General features: G+C 39.9%; 1 protein-coding gene across 1 annotated transcript in view; it reads left to right on the plus strand.

Moving 5' to 3' along the window:
- The first annotated feature begins 962 nt into the window (after positions 1–962).
- add3a (adducin 3 (gamma) a) overlaps positions 963–26,007 on the plus strand; it is a 106,303-nt gene continuing 81,258 nt past the window's right edge. Inside the window, exons 1-2 of the mRNA XM_044345912.1 lie at positions 963–1,115; positions 21,872–21,909. The gene's annotated coding sequence lies outside the window, so the exon portion shown is untranslated. The remainder of the gene's footprint in view (positions 1,116–21,871; positions 21,910–26,007) is intronic.

The following is a 26,007-nucleotide window of genomic DNA, read 5'->3' on the forward strand; positions in this document are numbered from 1 at the left end:
TGTGTGTGTACATGTGGGTGTTTTTTCTCTTTTCTTTTTTACAGAATGCATTATATAGTGTTAATAGAGTAATTGGCTCAGCTTTCATCTTTTATTTTTAATCCACCCGCAGTTTGCGTCTGTCAGAGCTCAAACACACATCTTTACAGAAATCCATAAAAGACAAAGAAACATTTTATTTACCACACAACTGAGAAAAAAATCTTGCAGAGGAGAATCACTAAGATTTATGTTTCTCTATAAAAAAGAATTGTCCATATAATTCATTTTTATGAATGCCCATTTAGGCTGTACACCACCACCTTCACGGCCACTAGATGGAGGTAGCACAGCATATTTGTATGAGTTGTATTGTGATAACCATATAGATTGCTGGTTCAGTCTTTGCACAAAAATACATTTGTACACTTAATATGACAATATGTGTTAAGCCACAAATGTATAGGCAACATTAACAGTATAGATAGCAGATGAAAAGGGACATCTATATTAAACAGTAAGTACAGTTGTAGCTTGTTTGGATGTGTGACAGTCATTCCCACAAGCTATGTTTTTGATACACTGACATGCAGTAAACTGTGAATGATATGATGTCAGCTGTTCGCCCATTTAAATGGTCCAAAATATACTTTATCCTGCATGTAGCCTACATAGCATCAGCAAGGTTTAAAGCCTGTATTGTGAGACATAGTTTTGTCTAGGTCTGGTGAACCACAGCTCAGGATCACATACACTCTTTCTGCATGAATTGGGGACAAACATAAATAATACACATCAACATCAGTCCGCCTGAGTCACGTGTGCTCCGTCCCAAAGCAAGGGATTTGCAAAAAAATGCGTCGCCGACCGCTGTGAACGGGACTCCACTTCCTGCCATATTGTGAGCCAGTGTTTCCGCTGCAGCCGGCATATCAGATCTACACAACATGTGAACCTCCCGTACGGTCCGCCGGCAGCGAGTTAATCCCATCACACTGCTTGAACATCGGTGAAAGTGCTCTCGGACGACGTCGTGTTTGAACGGAACCATTGAATTCAAACGTGAATGAGGGTCTGAGGACGTTTTGAATGTTTCTGCGGGTCTGTCGTCACCTTCTATGACCTCTTCACTGCAGGTAAGCGGATGATTTTATACATGTTTTTGTGAATAAAACGACTTTCCGTGTGTTGCTTTGTAAGTTTACGCCATCGCCTGTAGTCACGCTGTTTACTGCTGTTTAAATGGAAATAATAGTGAAACAAATGATGTCACTGTGACCTTTACTGATACATTATAACCATCATTAATAACGTTTCATTCATCAGCCTATGATCATGTGCTATCGCGTGCACACTACAAGTTATCGGTGCCTCCAAACAGCTGTGATATTATTTATTGTGAGCATGTCTCTGAAGGTGTGAGTTGCTATTGATATTTGCACCCGCCTTTTTGTTTTTTCTTATCTGCAATTAGTCACTAATAAGCATCAGTTCTGTAGTGAAAGACAAAGAATTACAGGCGCAGTACTGGACATGAATATACACCCGCATTACTCAGTTTTAGTAGCTGTTATTTCTTTTTTTTGTATGTTGGTTGTTGAAGGGAAAACAAATATTTCAAGATTTTGCACTTGTCTAAGGAGGTCAAAGGTCAGGGTAAGATACAATGTGTATAGGGATTCACAGCGCCCCTTTACTATACTGATAGAAAAATGTATGTGCTAAAGGAAAAAGTGCACTATTTGAGTTTACTGTTTTTATTTCTTATTATCAGCTGACATTTCTAACCTGTCAAAAAAGCTTACAGTGTTCCACATATTTCAATGTATAGTGATGAAGGTTAAAAAGTCTCTTGAAAGTACCAAAGTATTGTGATGGCTAGGAGAAGGAAAAGTTCACATGAAGTATTAAGTTATATTTAGGTTCAACTGGATCTTCAATCTGGTTAATTTACGGTGTCTGATCAGCATGCAGAGTGATTTTTTTTTTACATGAGAGTTACTGACAGTTATTCATAAACGCTCTGCTAAATGCTAAATTGATGGAGTACTCCTTTAAGTCAAAGTGGTAAGCTGGTGGTCTGCTGGGTGATTCTTTCACCTGCAGATCAGTCACCTCACGCAGGTAAAAACTTTGTGTTAACAGGTTTATTTATAGTGATACTCTCTCGCTGTAGGTGCAACGGGGCACTATTCTGAAGAAAACATGTACTGGTAAATTGCCAACAGCTGGCTGACCTTGTGCGTGCATTCGTCTCCTTCTATCTGTCATGTCCTCTCTGTTTCCCGCCTTTTCCCCCAGTTTGTTTAGTTTTTTTCTTCCCCCGACTCATTCTGTCATTCTTGTCATGCCTCCAAGTCCTGCAGATCAAAAGTCTAGCAGACACCCTCCCTCTACCTCTCCCTCCCTCCCTCAGGTTGCATGTAACCCACGAGTACCTCCTCAAGCACCTCTGGCTCTCGGATATTTCTCAACCTGTAATGACTCTCTGAGGATATCCATTTCCACATCAAAGCCCAGCGGGCTCTTAAAAAGAGCTCAGATAAATATGTTTATCGTATCCAAAAGGCCTCTACCCTGACATACTTGATTTTTCATTTCTGTTTCCTTTTTTTTTTTCCTCCTTAATTTTGTTTCTGGAGAGTATCCCCTCCCTAAAAAATTGTGAATGTTCGCCATATGGATCTGAAATCTAAGAAGGAATTCCCCTCATCCTCTGATTTACTTGGTTAGAAGGCTCCCACATTTCAAAATCCCTCTGGGACTCTCTATAAGTGAGATATTTAACCCCAAAGCCAATGACGGAACGGGTAAAAAATGCAAACATAGTCCGTATTTATTTTTCCTCCACCTCTGCACATCCTCTTTGATGAGAACTCAATTCTCTCTCTCTCTCTTGCTTCTATTTTGCTCCGAGTCTTTCGTAAGGTCCTCATGAATTTTGCAGTTGCTTGGGACTCCAGGGAGGCGAGACGGCAGGTTTTCTGGCTCTTGTCGCCAGTCTGAGTGAAGAAGAGGAACGGTACCTATTTCTCACGCTTGACATGAAAGCTCGATATAATAGAACAGTTTGAAATCTCTCGCTGCCTTCTAGCTTGTTTTGATATTTGTGTTTTGTTTGTCATCTGTGCAGCTGATAATATTGCACCAGCCAGAATCTGAATTTAGCTCTCTCCACGGACGTACTGTACCGTCATTGTAAAAGGCCTTGTGTTGATCTTTACAGTGCTTGTAAAATAACATTTAGCTAAGCAGAGGGGAATCTTTTGTCTCAACACTTCTGCTGCAGTCTCTCTGTCTGAGCTGTTCTCTTTTGTTTATTTTCTCTCTTAATGAATAACTTAAGCCTGAGGCACCTCTGAGCTCAGCTAATACTAAGATCCATGTGGAGACACAAGAAGAACAGCGTCCACCACGACCGCCTCGTTGTAGTTAAGTGACACTAATAACAGATCGGCGGCTACTAGTTGAGCGGGTGCAGGGACTGTTTATGAGGTGCGTCCATAGTAAGACTTGATTTTCTTGGGAACGTTTTGGGAAAACAGGAACTGAAGGATGAGAGGGAGATATTTGATGAAAGCACGTTTTTTTCAGCTTGAAAGAGGAGCGTCTTGAGTGACAGGTGTATAGAAGAAAATGAGGTATCTTACTCACATGCTGCAGCTCCCTCAGTTGATACCTCCTGCAAAATAAAAGCTTGCGTACAGAATCTTTTTTGTTTTTTTGTTTTTTTTACTGCGTAGTACCCCCCCCCCTCCCAGAAATGGAAATGCAAGTCTTTGTGTTGGTGAGTCATTTAAAATGTGCACGGCCCTGTGAATTTGAACCTGTCCAGAGGACAGAGATGACTTCATCATTACCTCACCCTGCTCTGCTAGAGGACTTATCAAAAACATGTGGCTCCACTCTCTCTACACACTGCAAATTGATTGAGTCTTGGACTCCAATGTTTTTCCTTTGTCAGAGGACGTGTGTGTGTGTTTGTGCACAAGCGGGCCTCATTTTGTTATCTTGGATTTTCTTTGTCTCTCTCTCTGGGTTTGGACTTCATCTGTCGTTCATTTGGCTTGTTTAAACCTGCAGCTCTGGGTTCGGTCAGACGGGGCTGAGTTGGACTTATACGCCAGAGCGTTAGAGCTGCTGTGTATGTGTGTGTGTATGTGTATGTGTGTGTTACGCCCAATGAAACCAGAGGAAAAACATAACAGGGATAACATTTTATTTACCCTGTTATTAAACAACCATACAATACAGTGCCTCCATGAAGCTTGAAATTTCACAGGTTTTGACTGACATGTTGAAATACTGTTAATATTGGATGTGTCACAACAGAGAAGGTAGTCAAATCTTTCTCCTGTCTTTTGCAACTTAGTTTGGGTGAAATGACTTTCTGATGCTACACACCAGAGGAAGATATAATTAGTTTGTAACATTTTTTCAGGGCTGACCGTGTGTAAAGGGAAAAGTGTTTAGACCGTGCCTGTATCGAAACAGTCACACTTGAAGGTTTAGCAAAGAGCCAGCTGTCATACTGGGGATAATTGTGCAAATATAGACAGGAATCCCTGTAAAGCCTAGAAGAAAAGCACCAAGAAATGAATTTGTTTTGCAGAGTAAGAAGTATCTCGATAAAGTTGCATTGAGCAGCACGACTGATCCGCAGCTTCGGTGTTTTATTTTTTTTATGCACCGATTTCTCTGACTGAAAGAGTCAGGCGGAGCTGAACGGTCTCTTGTTTCATGCTATTGTACATCCACAGTCAGGGTGCTGTTTGATATGATACATGTGTGGGCTGAGTGTTTAGATTCCAGACTTGTTTGGTTGCCAGAGCTAGAGGTCCCAGCAGGGTGGGTGGTTAGAATAACCTTATTATACACTTGTGGGTGGATGAATTACTGAAAGCATCCGGCCTGACGCGGAATACAGCTGACTTCTGTCCACCTCGCGGAGGTGCGTATGTCCATATGAGCATCCGTATGCCGTCGCGTTGGATGTGCGTGTGTTTGCATGTATGTTTGCATATGTATGTATTTCACACAGAGTTCATAATATGTTTACAGGCCTTTTCTCTGTTTGCGTGCGAGGGGGCAGATGTCAGCTCCGGACAGCAGTAGGTCTTCCCATGCAGCGAGAAGGCGTTTGCATAGATATTAGAGTGGAGTAACCATGGCGACGAGGTCAACCTCCGACCATGGGAGAAGGAGAGGTGCCAAGTTTTGGGCCGAATGAGCTTTTTGAGGCAGACAGCGTCTCTTTTGATCCCCGCGGTCGTCACCTTATTAAAGGGTTGAACATCTGAGATCATTGAAGTCCGGAGCTGACGTGGGAATCCCGACTTCACCGGACCGTCTGACTTTTAATCTTCTGTGTGTCCATGAGCGATGAGAGTGAATACGTTGTCTCTTGTCTGACATTTCACATTTGTTATCCAGTCAGTGAACATGTGCAGATGTGAGCTGAGAATCATCAAGTCTCGTCATGTGGAAATACCAATGATCTGGTCTTTTAACATCAGATGGTTGTGATTATATAAGCAGAACAATCTATTAATTCTGTCCTCGCAAGGTTAGATCCATGAAGTCTTGACTTCTTAATATCGTCAATCTCAATTGTCGATTTTACCGCTGATAACCAATGAAACGCTGCCATTGTGAGCGGAGAGTGACACTGCCTTGGTATGCTGTTTTGGCTGGGCGGCTTGCCAGTCATGAGTGTGCAGTGGGTGGTTGGGGTGGAGGGGGAGGGGGGGGACTACCCCCGTTACTGGGCCCCCGGGGGTCCGCATTAGTATGGAGATTAGATTAGAAATCTTCCAGGTCACCTAATCTACTCAATTAACTGACTGTCATTTTGCATATTTACTGGCAAAGGAAAAAGACTGGCGAGTACAGTGAATGCAGCCGTTGGGGTTTGTACTCATCAGCCAGTGTGAATCCATTCCTCACAGCACGTTCATGTGAAGTTCATTCTGTTCATTTATAGCCCAGGCTGTGTGTGTGTGTGTGTGTGTCTGGCCACGTGAGGAACTTCCATGGATGCCTTCATTACGGGTGTTGATCCCCTCAGTGTTCGGGGGATGCACTGTCACTATTTCTGAGTGTGATGGCAAGCTCAAACTGCTCGTGTGAGCACCATATCTAAATCTACGATACTGCCAACTGAGCTGTGTCTCTTCTCTTCTCTTCTCTTCTCTTCTCTTCTCTTCTCTTCTCTTCTCTTCTCTTCTCTTCTCTTCTCTTCTCTTCTCTTCTCCTCTCTTCTCTCTATTGTGCCATGTTTCTCCGCTGTTTTATCACCCAGCTATAAAAGTCCTACTAAGCAACATAACTCTTCTATACATACACACACATAAAACACACACACACACACACACAGTTAAAACCCTGCATGAGACCTGCAGCGACATTCAGCTCCTGCTTTGTTCATTTCACTGAGTGCACCCTTTGTATTGTCATCATAGCATTGGATAAAGATATATCACTCTGTGATTGACCTTCTGGGTAATGAGCATGCAGGTTTTCATTGTGCATCGCAAAAGGGAAACATTCTGGAGTTTGAATTCTTACTAACCATGGACACAACATGTCGATGTGAGTACCGGGCTGTTGGAAAAAACCTTCTGGTCTTTCTGAGCCATAAAATCAAATGTGGTAGCAGTTTATGCACCAGTTACCTTCTCGGTTGGCTGACTACCAGCTGGTGAATTTTGGCATTTCTAACAATAGTGTTTTTTGTCATGTCACTATTTACCACTTTATTTGAATGTGGATGGTTTTATTGGTTGTCTGTGCTTGAATGTGGTGTGTGTGTGTGTGTGTGTGTGTGTGTGTGTGTGTGTGTGTGTGTGTGTGTGTGTGAGTGAGAGGGTTTTATGGCTGAATGGAAAAGCTAATTGACCACACATGTCATGCATGCATATAATTCAACAAATATTCAGTTAGTTGATTGATAGAAAAATTGATGTTTACACAATTTTTTAGGCAAATATGCCTAAAAATGATGGTTTTCAATTCTTAGTCATCTATATATGATGGTAAACTAAATAAGTTTTGGGCTGTCAGACAAAACAAGCTGTTTGAATATGTCAACTTGGAATTTTGGAAATTATAACGGGCATTTTTCACTTTTTTCTGACATTTTATTGGCCAAACAATTTGTTGATTAATAAAGAAAAGAATCATTAGATTAATCAGTAAAGAAAATAAGTGTTAGTTCTGGCCTCAGGAGTATTGTTCTTCAGTAGAAATGACAAATAAGTCCACAAAATAAAAATTATGTTGTGTGCAGTCACACTGTGTGGGGAAAAGTAAGTCCCTGTAACATAAATCATTACATTATGTGATGAAGACTTGGGTTAATGTTAAGGGAAGGTTAGGGTTAGGTAAGAAGTGTTTCTAGTGAGGGTAAATCTCCATGAAACGTACGTCTGTGTAATTTCCCCTGAAGAGATGGAAACATGACCGTATGTGTTCATTTGCATATACGGTCAAATATGCCCTAAAAATGATGGTTTTCAATTCTTAGTCATCTATATATGATGGTAAACTAAATAAGTTTTGGGCTGTCAGACAAAACAAGCTGTTTGAATATGTCAACTTGGAATTTGGGAAATCATGACGGGCATTTTTCACTTTTTTCTGACATTTTATCGACCAAACAATTTGTTGATTAATAAAGAAAAGAATCATTCAGATTAATCAGTAAAGAAAATAAGTGTTAGTTCTGGCCTCAGGAGTATTGTTCTTCAGTAGAAATGACAAATAAGTCCACAAAATAATGTAATAAATCATGTTGTGGGGATATGAATCTGTTTACAGTCACACTGTGTGGGGAAAAGTAAGTCCCCCGTAACGTAAATCATTACATTTTGTGATGAAGACTTGGGTTAATGTGAAGGTAAGGTTAGGGTTAGGTAAGAAGTGTTTCTAGTGAAGGTAAATCTCTATGAAACGTACGTCTGTGTAATTTCCCCTGAAGAGATGGAAACAGGACCGTATGTGTTCATTTGCATATACGGTCAAATATGCCCTAAAAATGATGGTTTTCAATTCTTAGTCATCTGTATATGATGGTAAACTAAATAAGTTTTGGGCTAACAGACAAAAACAAGCTGTTTGAACATGTCAACTTGGAATTTGGGAACTCATAACGGGCATTTTTCACTTTTTTGATTAATAAAGAAAAGAATCATTAGATTAATCAGTAAAGAAAATAAGTGTTAGTTCTGGCCTCAGGAGTATTGTTCTTCAGTAGAAATTACAAAATAAGTCCACAAAATAAGTCCCTGTAACGTAAATCATTACATTTTGTGATGAAGACTTGGGTTAATGTGAAGGTAAGGTTAGGGTTAGGTAAGAAGTGTTTCTAGTTGGGGTAAATCTCCATGAAATGTACGTCTGTGTAATTTCCCCTGAAGTGATGGAAACATGTCCGTATGTGTTTATTTGCATATATGAACTCTTGTTGGCCTCTCTGCTGCAGGAAACATGCTTTACTGCCTCTCTGACCAAACATCTACATTTACCTCATCATCTGCCACTGTTAGCAGGCACACCCAGGCCTCGGTTCCTGTTTGTGGACACACACACACACACACACACACACACACACACACACACACACACACACACACACACACACACACACACACACACACACACTCACAATAGTATTGTCACATCATACACCCAGTGGCAAATCACAGTTGGCAGCAGCGAACCTGGCTGGCTGGATCCTGGTGTTGTTGTGGGTATGTAGTGTGTGTTGTCTCTTCTTTAACTGGGTCAGCTCGTGTACTAAATGATTCTCATCCTCTGAAGTAAAACGCTGTGTCAGCACTGCTGAGTGTGACCTTAATGTTGAGTTTTGGCAGTTATTTGTCATTCTTAGTCATGAGTTCTAATTGATTTGGTGTTGTGATTGATTCGGTATGCTTTATTTGGATGTGTGGTGTGATGAGGCGTGACAAAATAAGACACGAAGCCAAATGTCATCTTATGAAACAGAGTTGGCGTTCACATGGCACACAATCAAAGCGGTTATTGCTCTGAATTTTGATGACATCTGAGATACCGCACAGGTATTAAAGCTGTTCAGTCTGCACTTGTGCGTTCCAGAGATCACTTGTTAATCAGTTGTGTGTGTGTTTTTAGCATGCCGACAGAGCTGACCATAGAGATAGGGTGTATTTAAAGATACGTGGATAAACGGTATTGTGGTGTTATTTGATCGCAGGACCGCCATGGCGCTAATACTCAGTTTGTTTATTTCTTCTCCTGCCGGATCGCAAATAGTCTCCTTGCCCTTGTATGTGTTTATTGCGTTTACATTTGCTAATATGACCTTGCAGGCATGTCCAAGAATATCACCGAGGACACATCTAAGTATGCACCGTTGGTCATAGTGTGTTATTTTTGAGTATAATTGGTTAAAGATCCCCTGCAGACATGTTTTAAGACATAAAAATAATATTTTTCCATAAAAAAGTTCAATTTCCTGGTTAGAAATTCTTAGAAAAACATTCATTCCTCCTTCCTCAAAAAAAAATGTGCCCTTGAGGCTTCAAGTTTCCACATCACACCTGGACCATGATTGGCTGCACACTAGTTGCGATGTCACAAATCAAGCTTGTAAATACATGGCATATATGTCTTAAAGTCAGATTTAAAGTGACCACAGAGAAACTTTCCTCCTCCAGTAGATGAATGTGAAAACAGGTCTTCTAGTACACGTAGCTGCATCACTCTGCACAGTGAAGCGCAAACATCCGACTGAAGGAACAAGAAGGAAAAACACATTTTAATCTCAGTAATATATTACTGGATACATTAAGGATGCTTTCACACCTGACCTGTTTAGAACTAGTGCGTTTTCTTGTTTAGTATGGTACATTTTCATATGTCCAGAGGCCTGGCGTGTCTCGATGTGCTACAAGGACAACTATTCGAAGCTTTTACTCTACATGCAGCCTGACAAGTAGCTGCAGGTTTCCTTTACAGAGTGTAAGGTTGAAGAACCTGAGGATACCATTAAAACCTTTCTCCCAGCTCTGCAGATCTGATCAAATGATGTTGAACTCTTATGTGTTCAGCCTCAGAGCCATTTACTGCGTCTTCTGTGCTGTACATGTAAACAGAAACAACATCTAAAACCATGAGCCTCAGCCTGTATTAATATTTCTGCAAGATAACTCTCTCCACTGTATGCTCAGGAACAGTTTGTCTGTGCCGTTGTTGACATTGCTGTGAGTCTCCTCTGCTGGAGGGCCAATGCATGTTATTAGTGATGCATGTTGTATTCTGTGCAGTAGCCCGCTGGGCATTGCACAGCAGTCTGTGAGTCTGAGAGTGTGTTTGTTTCTGTGCACAGTACACAAAATTTTAGATGTTTTTGTGCTGAGGGTCTTAACATTTTGATGTGCAATCAAGTGTGCTCCCTTTGAATTCACTGCCCAGTTTTTTGAGAGAGAGTTTTTCTAGGCTGTTATAATTTCTAATCTTAAATGTATCATTCCTCTAAAATCTATCAAAAGCATGAAAAAAAACTATCAAACACATGATTATAAGACTCTAAACTGCTCCATTCAAACCCAGATGACAAATGAAATCCTTCAAACAGAATGTATGTATCTGTGTTTGTACTGCAGCTCAGGTACACTGCCAAGCCTCCCCATCTGTCTCTGTTCCCGCTGTCTGTTACTCATCCTCTGCAGCTCAGTCCTCACATTAATGTCTTGGTCATTAGTTGAGTTGAATCTGTGGAGGCTGAGCAGAAATGGACAAGATGATTCTTAGATGTTATGTTAGATAACAGATTGCCCGTCACGCCCAGTCTTTCGTATCTGTTACCAATTTCAGTTACTCAAGGAGTGATGTTGCGTTACATCCTGTGCATTCAGACTGCAACTCAACCCTTCCTTTAAAAGGAAGATCCACCCTGAAATATTTAAGTACTGTGAGGAAGAAACATTACCTTGCATTACAGATATCTGCTAACTAAATTTTAGCGATCTGAAACCATCACCTGTGTGTCAGGCAGATACGCAGTATGATTTCCATCTCACTAAAATAAGATAAAAATGGTCAAATCAGCACTAAATTTCTGCTGAATTTCTAAATTAATTGTCTAAACATTAGTTAGGAGCACAAAAAATACACCACTCTGTTTCTATCATGCATACATTAGAAGAAACATATGTTCTGAAGGGACAGAAGGCTTCATTTCAGTTTATTATCTTTATAAAGTGATTTTCAATCATGCTGCTAGAAGAATGTTGGTGTGGCTAGATAGAGGGTCGACTTGACAGGCATGGGTTGATGTGTTCAAACCATTTTAAATAAATATATAAAGGAGGGAGGAGAGAGACAGAAAGTTTTTAAGTTCACATTTGAAGAGTTTTATACTGAATGGACCTGAGAGTGGCTGCTTTTATATATCATTAACTTTTAGCCAATAAACATTAAATACAAATAGATGGTCTTATCAGTTTCCCCTTCCTTATGGATGACCCCACCCGACACACACACACACACACACACACACACACACACACACACATATACACACACAGTTTCCACTGAGGATGTATCTGGACGTAGTCGGGGAGAGATACTGTGTCAGACGTATGGTGTCGTCTCAAATCTCTCGGACTCTTGTCGCAGGATGGGAAGTATGAGAAGGCTGTGTTTCCTTTACCTCAGCAAAGGAAATCACTGGATAGGACCCATCTTTGTTCTGTCCTTGCAGGACGGCCGCTGATATGCTTCGGGTGGGAAGTAAGACAAACACATCATGTAGCACACAGCCATGTGATATCCATGTTTCTGCACCCTTTGTGGGCCGATGACACGATACGATCTTTCAAGATCAATTGTTGTGGATAACGGATGAGTGATGTCATCTATCTTGTGCTCAAAAAGAGCGCAGAGTTGTGTCCTAAAGATGATGTCAACAGTTTGGGCCTAAGTCTGATGTCCTGTTCCGGAAAAATCTGTTTCGTGGCCTCCGGCATGTGACAATAAGGGGAAAGATGACAAATAGGCTTGTGGTGTGTGTGTCAGTGTGTACTAAAAGTTTTTCAAGTCTAAAATGCTCCAACATGGACTGAATAGAAGATTTTTTTTTATTAGACATTGGGTTATTGGCTGTGATAACACTTAACGCTCTATAAATCACATAGGATTATCATTTGGTGCGTTGTACGCAAGCAGATAGTTCCGGGTCTGAAAACTGAAGCGTGAATGCGGAAGTGACTCGAACCTGCATTCTTTCTAACGGCCAGCAGGGGGCGACTTCACCGGCTCCAAAAAGAAGTCTGATTGTATTGAAGTCTATGAGAAAATGACTCTTTGACTTCTGACTTGATTTATTACCTGAGTAAACATTTTCCTACTTAGTTTATGGTCTAGAGTAAAATAGATGAGAAAATTAGCATTAGCATTATCACAGTAAACCACAGACTGTAAATGCACCGTGCTAACCAAGCTAGCAGCTAGCGTTAGGGTCAGCTCCACCCTCTCGTCCAAATATGGTTATTTCTGGCTCCAAAAATCTAAGATGGCAACGGTCAAAATGCAAACTTGAAGCTTCAAAACACCACAAACCAACGGGTGATGTCACACGGTGGCTATGTCCGTTATTTTTAACAGTCTATGGTTGTACATTCTTTCATCGTACATGCTTGTGTCAGTGTTCCTGTCATGCAAAGTCTGAGTGATATCGGTGCTATTTCCATTTGCAGGGAGGAAATGAACCAGAACTGCAGTGGAAGCCTGGGCTGATCCAGACTAATAGAAGTGCATTAGAGTGATAAATGTAGGGGCTGAAGGGTTTCACAACCAGCTGCAGAGGGAAATCACAATTACATCTGAACTTCACAGGCGTGTGTGTGTGTGTGTGTGTGTGTGTGTGTGTGTGTGTGTGTGTGTGTGTGAGAGAGAGAGAGAGCTTTTATTCTTCCATCTTTGTGAAAGCATTCGGTTGTCATGAAGAGCACACAAAATGATGGAAAAGTGCCAAAGTAAAGACATGTTTAATCATTTTGTTGACAAGGTTAATTCCTATAGTTTATTCCCAGGCTAGAGGTTACAACAACTGTGGTTGTAATTGATTGGTGTAAATATGGTTAAGAGATGATGTCAAGGTTAGGAAAATAGAAGAAACAATAGACTAAAATTAACTTTAGATGCGTTCAGCTGCTTTTTCTTCTCTTAAAAAGAACAAGTTGACAAAACGTTTTTTCCAATACATTTGAAATTAACGATTTTATATTACGTCTAAATATTTTTTTACAACAATCAGCACTTTCAGTAACAGTTAAAATACTTGTACATCAATAGTAGACATTTTAGCTTTCTTTCCAACCATTTTTGGCAGCCTGGTTGGGTCGTTGTATCCTTCAACTACACAGCCTATGTTCAGACTCTCATTTCACATCATCAAGCACCGACCCAGTTGAAGCGTCTCTGAGCTGGACCCAGAATGTGTACAAGCTCCAGAGGCGTTGCTGTATAGCTGAGCCTCAACCCCCCGACCTCCCTGAAGGAGGAGTGTTTGCCTGCTGGGATTAATAGTGTATCACATTTTCCAAGTTGTTATTATTAATAAAACAAATGAAAACAAAACTGAGTGTGGGGTTGTATCCAGGCTCGTTGTGTCATGTACTTCGCCTGAACTCATCCTTCAGTGAAGATCTCTTCCTGTTAATACAGCTGTCTGGGTGATCTGTTCAGAAAGGCTTTGTAGAGCGTGGACGACTGCCAGGACTGAACACAGATAGACCTGAGAAAAAGAACAGCAGGGGACTGTGTCATCTCGCCAGAGCAACAGACAACATCTTACATAGTGTCTGCATAGAAAGCTTTTCAGTCATCCATCCCAGGTGCGTTTCATGGAACAGATACGCAACTATTTTAATCAATACAGCTGTCTACACAGGCTGCGGATCTGCTCATGTTTCACTTATGTGTGTAACCGTGACACGAAGTAATTTTTTTATTGCTGCTTATAGCTCAGAGTATTGGCAAAATGCAGATGACCTACAGTCAGTACTGTGCCTGAATGCATCCTGTGTAGACACAGTGTTAGCCTTAAGTGTTGAATGCTTCTCTTGTATTATGAATGTAAACACATGGAAAAGATATAATTAGTAGAATTAGCAATGAGTTTTCTTTAGCTTCCAAATGTATGTCAGGGTACATTTTCAGTTGCGTATTGTATTTAATGGATGCTGTTCAGACCCACTGGCACTGATTAAAAGTTTAGTTCAACACAATATTATCTGTTTCAGGGGTCAAACTGTTACAGTTTTGTTTTTCTAACCACAAATCCGCATGACTTCAGTGTTTCTCTGCAGTTCGATAGCTGTTGTTTTCCTCCGAACAAGTTGTTTCTCGGATAATCATCCAAATTGGATTATCTTTTATCTGGTCTGGGATGAGGAGGTTCCTGCTGGGCTGGGGTCTCTGTGGGTCTGGATTTGTGAGTGCATACGATGGTCTGTCCTTAATCACATTGTGGTGACAGTAGTCTGGCCACAAAGACACACATATTTGGGGGACAAAAAGCAGGCGTCCACAAGGAAAACAATTATATTTTTGGATGAACACTTGATTTTTGGTTCAAGTTAGTGTTTGGGATATGTGTGCAGGATTAAGATCATAATGCTCTCCAGTATGCAATGTTTTCCTAAGTGAAACAAGTGTATGTGTGTGTGTATCTTCAAGGTCCTAATGTTGTCTCCCTACTACCAAAGAAGTTAAATCTGGTTTAAAGTCTTTGATCATTCTCAAATTGATCAGCTGAGCTCAGGAAATGTATTGTTACTAATGGTGATTTTTAAGGTTTCTACATTCGCAATACGCTTGACCATTACTTTTGGTTTGTGAATGTAAATATTCTACTAAAAGTTTTAGTTTCCATCATGACAAACTCTCACAGGCTGTGTATGAGTGTACCCAGATGTTATACAGTGGAAAATGTTATACACTGACTTTGTGTGTGTTTATGGGTGGGGTTTCCCTCGTAAAATCAGACTGTTAGCAGTATGAAGTGAAGACTTATATTTTGTGCTGGGGATCAAAGATGAAGGGACATGTTAAGGAGGGTTTTAAGGATCAGTATTGGGGCCTATTCAGGCCTATATTAATGGATTGGTATTGATCAAATGTGGATCCTTTCTTTTACTGTACTCTACTGTGTTTTGCCCACCTCAGCCTGCTAGCACTGCAGCGCTGCTCTCCTTTACAACAGTCTACACTGCAAGAATTTTGCTCCTTATGCAGTGGAAATTGGAGTGTGTGTATGAATGTGCCTCTTAATTAGAGGCAAAATACACAGATTCACTCACAAATATTTTCTCTCTCTCTTATTAAGAGCAGTGTACAAAACATTCAGGTAGCAGCTTCTCATTTTTAGCCAACACTAAAGTTTTCACTGGTATCAGCTATTACTTTATAATAATAATTCTGTGAGTAACTTGATGGAAGGCCTGAAGTAAAGTAGTCTTTTGTTGGGTTTGGTTGCTCTCTGTAAGCCAATGTATTTGTCCAAAGATTTTTTTTTATTTGTGAGGGGAAAAACCTCCACTCTGTTACACCACTGTACAATCTGAGTGTTTCTGTAGTTCCCACAACACCAACAGTGTGAGGTAGTCAATCATGTCACGTCAATTTCAGGTGTCTCCCTGATTCTCCCAGTTAATTCTGTCATATCAATACTTTAAGGTTATAGACCTAATAGTTTTGAACTAGAACCTCCACTGTTTGTTTGATCTAGCTTGTGAAGGACCAAGATGTAAGATGGTGGGGAATAAAGATTTAAACACACTAATAGTGAAAAGTAAAGAGAAGAAAGACACAGAAATGCAAACTAAATCATAGAATTATTTAGAATTCATGTTTGCCTCAAACTCACAGAATACGTAAATACAGTACCAAAAAGGCTATTGTTTGTGGTATAAGGTGTTTCCATTATTTTGTCTATCATAGAGGAGGCTGGAACTGAAACCAAACCTTAGTGTAATGCAGTCTAATGCAACAACACCAAGAACTACTGCCTCATAGATTACTGAAGTGTTGTGTCACAATTGCGTCACAAAGATACAGCTGTGTGTGTTGCATGGTAATTGCACTGCATTGGATTATAATTTGCACATGCTGCTGTTATTGTGCCCTGTATGTGTGCAAGAGCTTAAATTTGATATTTGCATGTGCATTGTTAAAGCATCTACTTGTTTGCACATGCATACTGCGTGCATGTGTGCACGCTTGTGTGCAGAGTTCCAGACTTGAGCAACTGTTTATCCTCCTTTTTAGTATCGCTGACCTGCCCGTCTCCTCCTTACTGCCGTTCTCTCCAGTGAAATTAATGCAAGACAAGATCTCACAAATTCATCACCGCACATCTGGGGTTTCCATCAGCTGTGCAGTCAATTTGCAGATTTGGCAGGGCACTCGATAGCAATACGCAATAACCCGGTGTCTGCAGCCACACAGTTAAGACTGGATGGATAATGGATTTTGAAGCCACTCCAACCCTCTAGTCAGGTTACTATGTTGTTAATGTCTTTGTTCACCTTTTAAGCAATGAACACAACTTCAGTCTATTCGCATCTTTTTGCCTCAGTGAGTTGTCATGTTAGGTATAGTTTAAAGTTAAACAATTGTTTCCTTCCTGTGTCCTAGTTATATATGGTTCACTACGCTTCTACTGCAGCCTAGTCCAACACATCTTGATTTGATAGTTTGTTATATTCGCCTTTCTAGCAGGGATGTGCAGAGGGCTCAGTATTTGTATTTGTATCTGTATTTGTTGAGGCAGCAAAATTATTTGTATTCGAATAAAAGTGGAAATAGGCTCAAAAATCCTGTTTTTGTTTTTATTACGCTTTTAATTTTAGAAAATTAAAGTGTTAGAATAAGTGATCATGAATAAACAAGGAGGTCCCCCAGCTAAAACCTAGCGCGTTGCTACCGCGCAGATAGACCTGTAGGTATTTATACACCCATAACACAGAAACAGCACAGAGTGTAATGTGTAGGTAAGAACTTCTAAGGTGATTATTCCTTTTTTACTTCTCATTTATTGCCTAGTTTTTACAACCTAACTTTGTGGAAAGGAGAAGGGGAACAACAGTCCTTTGGGAGCACCACAAACTCTGGGAGTGATGTCTAAATTAGGAAATGTGCGTCATGTAGCAGGTGGATGTGACTCTCCTCGCTGAGACCTGCTGATAGATGTAACAGCGGAGCAGAGGAGAGAGACTGAGATATTGATGTAACTGGCCTGTGTGCTGGTATTAGACATGTTTTCTTTTTTTAATTCCTGAAAACAAATAATTTAAAAAAATATTTGTATGAAATAAATATCAATAAAAACCCACTATCTGTGCTTTGCCAAATAACTCATTTGTATGCAGGCACACCACTACTTTCTAGTCAATCGTGACAAGTGACTCATTTATTCAGGCAGTTTGTTAAGTTGTCTACTTTAACAGGAAGTATGGATCGTGGTAGCATAGTGGTAGAAGTGTGCCACACATACAGTACACACACACACACACACACACACACACGCCTATAAAGCAGAGTCAACAGTAGTCAGATTAAGGGGCTTTTATAGTGGACAGCAGCACAGACAGTGTCCACACAATCTGAAAAACTGCTGCTTCCGGTTGGAAATTCTGCTTTTTGTTGCGAGCTGCTCTTTAGCCAGTCAGGCTAGACAGCAAAGTTTTTTTGTCACAGATTTTTATTTTTCTGCACACCTATGAAGAACCTTGTAACTCTGGTGTTTTATAGGCACTATATAAATAAAGTTTTCTCAATTACTTATTCTTACAAGGTCCTATACAGTTCATATTCACTTTCCAAGTCAGAGCTCAAGAGGAGACAACGAAGAGTCAATGTTGAGCAATTTAATTGTTGTATATTTACTCAACTTTCACATCTCACTAGCTGGCTGTTTTCACTTTTGTTTAGTCTTGCTCCAACATACTGTAACTGTGTCAAAATAGAGGCTGATTCAAGGTATTTTAGCTAAACTAGAAGCAGGCATGCTATCGCCTGTATGCTGTAATTATCTTAGCTTATTATAGTGGGATGCTGCTGGGTGCACATATGATTACTTTGATAAATGGGTTGATTTTCACACTCGAACAGCATTTTACAGAATGTGAGTCTGATGATGTTTCCTGCTGAATGAACACAGACTGTCTCAGCTGCCATCTGTTCTGAGGATGATGTGAAGATAAACCAATTCTAACAAAGCCCTGTTTTTGCTTTAGGCTCAACTAAGTTATTTTGCTTCTCAGTTCAGACTCTGCTCTGATGTTACCTTTGCTTCTCTATTTTGACCTTCCTCTGTATACTGACCTCTGGCTGTCTTCTCATCTCACTCGCTTACCTTCATTACATTTCAAAGTCACAAGTTAGACAAATCAGCTGAATGAGAGAATCAACAGTCAAAGGATCACCTGTTATCCTCTTCATACCTCTGGATTAACCGAGTCTCCAACTGCCATACCATCAGAAAATGACAGAGCTGAACAGACTGGAAACTGCAGCTCTCACATCGTCTCTCTAAACCCATCTGACAGAATCAGATTAATGAGATGTTGGGATTGTTGTGTAACTGTGGCAAAACTAACAAGACAGCAAGCAAAGTCGACTCTCTTCTAGTCCCTGAGTTGTTTCAAACCTAATCTCTAAGAGCCAAAAGGTGCTATCTTTTTATCAGAAGTGACCTCACACATCCTTATCAGGCTAAAGCTATAATTAGTTAGAATTAACACTTTGAATTTGTTTTAATTTTGTATAATGAGGCCAGAGGGGGCCATGCTGTGTTGTTGGACAGTCACATCCACCAAATCACTGAGGCCATCGCGGCGGTCAGCAGAAAAGGTTGTTATGTAACTGTGCTGGTTTTCCTTGTCTCTCCGCATCTCGCCGAAAGAAAAAAATATTATTATGTCAAGTGTGGTGCCTGGCTTAGTTAATCACTTGAAGCAGGATTCGTTTCGGTTGTCACAGTTACTCTGGTACAAGTTGCTGCTGACGGTGAGAACACCCGCGTTATGTTAAAGTGGTGGTTGACCCCCAAGATATGTGTGGATGTTGGGGGACTTCAATCAGTATTGAATTCACAAGCTGCATGCAGTTCCACATAGAATAGACGAGTAAACAGAGTTGCAGCAGAGCACATTTTTGTGCTGAAAAGTGACTTTTTCCACATGCAGTATGTACCATTAAATGTGCATAATGGAGCCTCATGAGAGCATGTGCTCACCTTTTTGATTCACCATGAAGGTACTGAGTAGTTTCTGATAGTTTATGGTACTAATATGCACCAATTCAGCTTGAAATACAAGTTACTAAGTCAGTCCAGGTACTGGGGTGTTAAGATGGTGCAGCACCACTGAGACCCAGCATGAATCTTTTGCAGCAGTGCCTTCTGGCTTCGGATGCTACAGGTAGTTGTACTGGGTGGGAAGCTGGTGAGGGATCATGTTCTTGTTGCAGCACTATTAACTCCATTTGGTTGGTCTGTCAGTACTTGTTTACTTATGTGGGAGCTAGCAGTAATGAAAATGTTGGTCAAAATGCAAAAACGGTCAAGAAAAGGTACCATAATGCAACTATTATAGGGTCCCAGGAACACAGTTTTGGGCTCCAAATGGTACAACTATGCACTACCTGTTTGGAAAGCTGAGATGATGTCTCTCACTATTTGTATGACAAACTGACTCATAGTGTTTTTAATAATCTGAAGGTTTAGGTACAATGCAAGGCATTGACTGGGTTGACTTTTGGTTTTTCGAGATTTGGTGTTTGCTCAAACTACAATAAGACCACACTCTTATTGTAGTTTAGCCTAACTAGTTGACTGTGTCAGACTCTTTCACTGACAAATGCATAATCAAAATATCCTAATGTTGATTTGAGCTAACTTCTAACCTTCATGTATATAAAAAAAACTATACTAAGCTACTGCTAATGAGCTCCTACCTCACTCAAGACTTCCTGGAAATTTTCTGGAAAGGTTTTATTGGGAATAAAAATAGGCAAATTATGAGGATAGGTGATGCACATTGTTATTTGCATACAGCAGGAGGCAAAATCAGTGACAAGAATGCTGTTGAGATTGACCTGGAAGTTGATACAGTCCATTTTCAATTTGATCTTGGAGCAGTCTCAAATTTATTTGGTTAGAAATGAGGTCTTTGCATTTATTTAATGCAAAAAAATTGAGCTAACTAAACTGAGAAGGCAAAATTTGTAGTGAACTTCAGCACTGGAATTTCAGCCCTGTATTTCTCTCTCTCTGTCATTTCTCTGTCAGATTACCAACGAGCTGACTGATCTGCTGACTGTTTTATGCTTTTTATACGGCTAGATGGATCTGAATTACGTAAGAATGCAGACTCGCTGTCAACCTGCTTCATGCTTCTCACACTTTTCATTGTCATTCCACACCCGAGTACTGAAGGAAAATTCATTTCTCCACCTTCACTAATTCGAAAAACATCTCCACCAGATTCAGCAGCTGGTTTCAATTCCTGTTCATTCAGCCAACCTGGACAGACGTGTGTTTCCACGAGTGCAGTGCCGCATGGGGCTTTTCAAATTTCAGGTGTCCTACATCTCACACAACTCCCAGAAGCAGGCAACACTTCCAGTCATTGTGGCTGCAGTTACGTAATTCTCACTGTCCACCCCAAGATTCAGCTGTTAGCCGTTTTGCTAAATACAAACTATTATGAGACCTGTGGATTCAGACAAGCTTGATCTCTTAATCATTCATGATTGCGCAGCTTGTTTTCAACACATTGTTCCATAATTTTTTTAGACATAGATTTGGAATATTTTGATGTGTTATTTTGGGCCAATCCCAAAATTCCCAGTAGCCAATTATCATTATAATGGAATGCAGGCGCAGCACCCTCTGCAATAACACATTTTTCATGCTATCAATAGCCCTCATGTTCTCGTACGCTGAGCCGTGCTCCCTGGTGTTGACACAGTTGGTGTTTGTGCAGATGATATAGATGGCTATCAAGGGCAGACCGAGTCCCTCAGGCCGCCTGACACTCGCTGTAGCCGCCTTTACAGTACAAAGGCACAGTGGAAACTACTGACCTCTGTGACCGAGGAGCACACATGTTGAGGTCTATAGACTTGCGTGAGATTTCACCAGTGCAAACACACGCTCACATACTGCATACATGGGTAGTAATTGAGCCGCATCCAGAAATGGTAGAGGTTCCTGTGGTATTGAAACCTTTGGGAGAGCATAGTGAAAATAAACATAATACTTGTAAGACCATGTCCATTTGTCCCGACATAGTCGTCCCTCCTGGAAATGATTCATAAGAAAGGAAGAAACGCATTTAACATTTCCTTTGTAAGGAAGTTGGCTATTTATGAGGTCTGCTGTATCTCAAAATAAAGAGGAGACACTTAAGAGACGTTTAAGATTGAAGAGTAACTTTTTGTCTGTCACCTGATGGAAAAGTCTCTGAAAGATTACAGGCATCGGTTGACACTGGATATCTTCTTTTTTGATTTGATTTTCGTGAGTATGTCAGAAATGCTGAATTACAGAGCATACACAGTTTTCAAGGATAATGAAAAGGTTTCAGGCTTCAGGAGACTTTATTGTGGGAGCTGTCTTCCTTTCATTTCAGGTTTTTATTTCAGTCATTCCTGGCTAATCTGTGTTTTGTGTCTTTGCATTACAGGCTTCAAAAAAAACACACGACGAGTAAATAATATTTAAGCAAATGAATGTGTCTGCTTCTAATTGGGACATATCTCTTCACCTCACACATAATATGGTTCAGATATCTACTGGATGCAGAAGGTAATAATGTGTTTGTGTCTGTTTTTGTCCTAGTTGGCGAGACGTCCTTAACTCAAGTGGTCTCCTGAGAGGTAAGAATTTCTACATCAAGACGCAACATTTCAACTCCTGCTCAAGCTTTCAAAACACCTGTTGATTGCATCGACAGCGCGACTCTGTTTTGGGTATTATTTTACACCATCGGAGCCACAATTGAAGTGAAATGAAAAAAGTGTCAAATGTGTTGTTGACTGAATTGGAAAGTTTTTGGTCGTCCAAACGCCTCCGCCCTTCTCCACGGTTTCCTCAAGGACACAGAAGGTAAACGGAGAGTAATAGTGAATACTTTTCGAGAGCCTTGAATAAATGACAGGGCTTTGTTCAGTGGTAAGCTTACAAACTGCTTCTGGCCAGACGTTTTACTGTTGCTGGATGTTATCCTGTAAAGGAAAAACTGACAGACCATTTATCTATATATATATTTCTCCCTCGTCTCTTTGCCCACTCGTGGTGAGGAAAACTTACTAGGATCTTGTTTTTCGCATGATGAACTTAACAGTCATTGATCCCCTTATAGCTTGGCTGGCTCATTCAGTCTTGTCAGATAATTCCTTTTTTTTTTTTTCAACCTGCGTGATGTACCTGATCAGCAGAGCCATTCAAGTACTTTCCTGTCATTGTTCAAACTTTCTGGCACTCGTTTTTAGAATTTCTGTCAGTGGTTCGTGGAAAGAGCAAGAATCAGCATCTGAACTGTTTTAATTGCCAAGTACGATATGGGTTGAATTTTGTTTTGGTGAATTTAATGGAACAAACACTTATTTTAATGATTTTGACTTTGCTTTTTAGCAAAAGAAACAGTGAGAAGTCTCTGAATGTGCTAATTTATAATACAGTTGTGCTGTCGATGAATTCCCTGTTGAAAGCAGAGCATGTCACTGTGTTGTCACTACGCAGCACTTCCTGATGATGCTGTTACTATTGCAAAGGTTCCTCTCTCCACATACCATCAGATCCAGCATTTACACCTTTGACATCTCTTTGGGATGTTATCTAACTTTATTTTCACCTTTGGTGTCTTAAGTTAACTTTAAAAGCACCTCTAATACTACATGTAAAGATTTCTCTTCTGCCTAAGTTTTTTTTCAGTCTTTCATTCCAACATCTTTGCGTCATCTTTGCACTCCCACACTTGTCCGCTCAGTCTTGCTTTAAATGAATTGTACCAACTCTAAAGTAGAAGAACACCTGTTTATTTCTCTGTCAGACTTTCAGGATTTGATCATTCAATAGCTTTTGCTGCACAGACCACAGCTGCCATACTTCATTTTCACCTTTTTAAGAAATGGTGCTTTCTTTGTTTTATACAGATTCACTTGAAGCCCATACAGACTCAAAGAATCTCATTATAAACTATTATATCTTTGTCGTTCTTTCTTCCTTCTTTTCCTCCCTAATGCCTCTCTGCTTAACTGTCTCTCCCTGTCCATCTGTATTTGTTTCAGCATCAGGATGTTCCCTTCCAATTGTTAATCAAATTTTAGGTAAACTTTAAAAAAGATGGAAATTCAAATTTTGTGTTTGGTGGTTTCAAGGTGTTAAAGCAAATAAAAAAGGCTTCTTGTACGTCAGAAAAAAACACCCAGCAAAAAGATATTTCAGCAACATACATGGGAACATTACCAGAAGTATAACTCACTGAAGATATTTTACATCAAACAGAGCGCACGGCACGCACATCCAAAAAAACTTGCTTTGCTGGATCAAAAAACAAACTGAAGACAAAAGTCAGACAAAAGATCGGCACAGTGCACCGATAGCTCCCAGCAAATTTAACAGAGCAACATTTCTTTGTCAGGCGTTGTCAAATATTTGATGATAGATCTCTGATCCAAGGACACATTTGAACCCGTGAATTGTTGGGAAATTACATTTATAACTAAGCCAATGTCATTATCTTTTATACAGAGGTGTTTGCTCAATAGGATTTTATGATACTGGATAAATGTTACAAACTTCTCTGCTTCTGTGGAGATTCTCTAGTTCCAAGTATTTAAATATATTTGATGAAACAAAATTTGAGGCTGGTGTTTACTTTTCTTTTTTCTCTTGATGATTGTCATAACTGAAAAAAGCCAAGTTGATCTTTGTATCCTTGTGGAGAACATGAAGAGAATTAACATCTCAAGACAGCCAGGTACAACACTGTAATTTGTATATTAGATATCACTATTTTAAATGTGTTATGAGCAACACAGGGATTCATATTGGGACGAGTCATGTCTCTCTGTCCTTCCTGCTTCACTCTTTACCTGCCTCGTCTCTCAGTTCATCACTCTTTCTCAGTCAGATAATTTTGGAGCATCTCTCTTATCCTTCCAGTCCCAGTCTGGCAGAACTCCCAGGTCCAAGCTTTCGCGAGGTCACGGGAGGGGAAAAAAAAACAATGCAGCTCTGTTGTCCTCATATCTGTGTACTTCACCCTTGCGTGGGACCATTTGAACCCTGACTAAGTTTAGCTCCTAGGTGTTACAGTTGTGTTCAAGACTCTTACTAGTGTAAGGTTGATAATGGTGCGCTGTATATTTAGATCAGTATGTCGAATGGTGATATTGCACACGTCTTTAAAGAGATACATACATGTACACATTTCCTCAGATAATAGAGGTAATTAGCAGCCCTGAAGTGGCTAAAAACGGGGTGATGCTGCCTACAAATGAAGCATCTTTTTCAAGCTTATGGAAAATATACAATTAAATACAAACCAAACAAAGGCAAAAACTGATTTTTGAAGTAGTATCAAGATTTCTAAACTAATTCTATCTATCTATGCCTTTGACATTTGTAGAGCTGCAATGATTAGCCCAGTAATTAATTAGGCGTTATACCAACAGAAACTCATTTATTTTTTTTATACGTCTTTTATTTTTTTATACGTTTTTTTTATACGTTTTTTTTATATTTTTTCTTTGAGGGAATCACTTTTGGTTTTGGACTGTTGATCAGACAAAACAAGACATTTAAAGACATCAAATTGCACTGTGGGAAATCATTAAGAGTATTTTTCACTATTTTCTGACACTTTCTAGACAAAACTGCTGTGTTATTATATTGTCTGTCTGTTTATCTTTGCATCTTATCTCAAATTGCCACAATGAGGATGTTCATATTTCGATAACTAACTCTAATCTTGTTTCAAAAATTGTCACATTCACTTTCATGCAAGTTGATTCAGTGTTATTATCAACAAGGATTCCCACTGGCATTGACAGCTTTGTGATTCGGACATGTTTGCCATTTAGATTGCAAATGACAGCTAAGCCATCTGGCTAAGCTCCTAATGCTCCATTTATAAATTACACTACAATAGAAAGTGGATTAACAGCTGTTGATGTAATCCCCTAATGAGTATCGTAGTGCTTTCTGTGATTCACTTTATCCTGCGTTGATAGCAGAGTTCAGGAGTAATACATACTACTAATGAACCGAATTAGGTGTCTTGGTCTGTTTGACATGTTGGTATTTTCTAGTAATAATGAAACTTAGTGGTAAACAGATGAAAATGAGGTCAGTGCTTTTGCTTTTCCTCTTTCTTTGCAGCTGCAATAATCAGTGTTTTTGTTTTAACAGTGGATTAAAAGTGTAATGGTAAAGGAGTTGCTTATAGTGTGTTGTAGCATCTTTTGATTTTGGTCTTACAATACTCAGCTTTACTGTTTACTGTCTCACCACTCTCATCATGTCTGTTTCTCAGCAAAAAAAAAAAAAAGCTCCAATAAACCCATGGCACAGTGACTGCACCGAAAGGCAGACAAAGTTATCAATAAGCCGGTGAACTTAAAGTGGAACTTTTAGCAGCCAGATATTTCTCTCAGGAGTTGGTAGTGAGCAAAGCAGAGCTAGGGAATAGTGGATAGTGACACAAACCCAAATGAATGCTAATGTTGCGCCATAACAATTTTGTAAGATTTTAATATGGAAATGTTGTGTTTACAGCTTGTTCTGCTGCCTCCAAGTGGCCAAAAGATCAATTATTGTTCCCTTAAAGCGACTATAATCAATATTTTTCATGTTTACAATGTATCAAATGTGTAATGTCAGAGGTGTTGCTTGTAGTGATGAACCTACAGAGAAAGTAGAGATGTGTAAAGAAGCAGCTGTTTGCTAACAAGTTTGCTGTATTGACTTAT

Source organism: Thunnus albacares, chromosome 3 (genome assembly GCF_914725855.1).
Source record: "Thunnus albacares chromosome 3, fThuAlb1.1, whole genome shotgun sequence".
Classification (NCBI taxonomy): Eukaryota; Metazoa; Chordata; class Actinopteri; order Scombriformes; family Scombridae; genus Thunnus; species Thunnus albacares.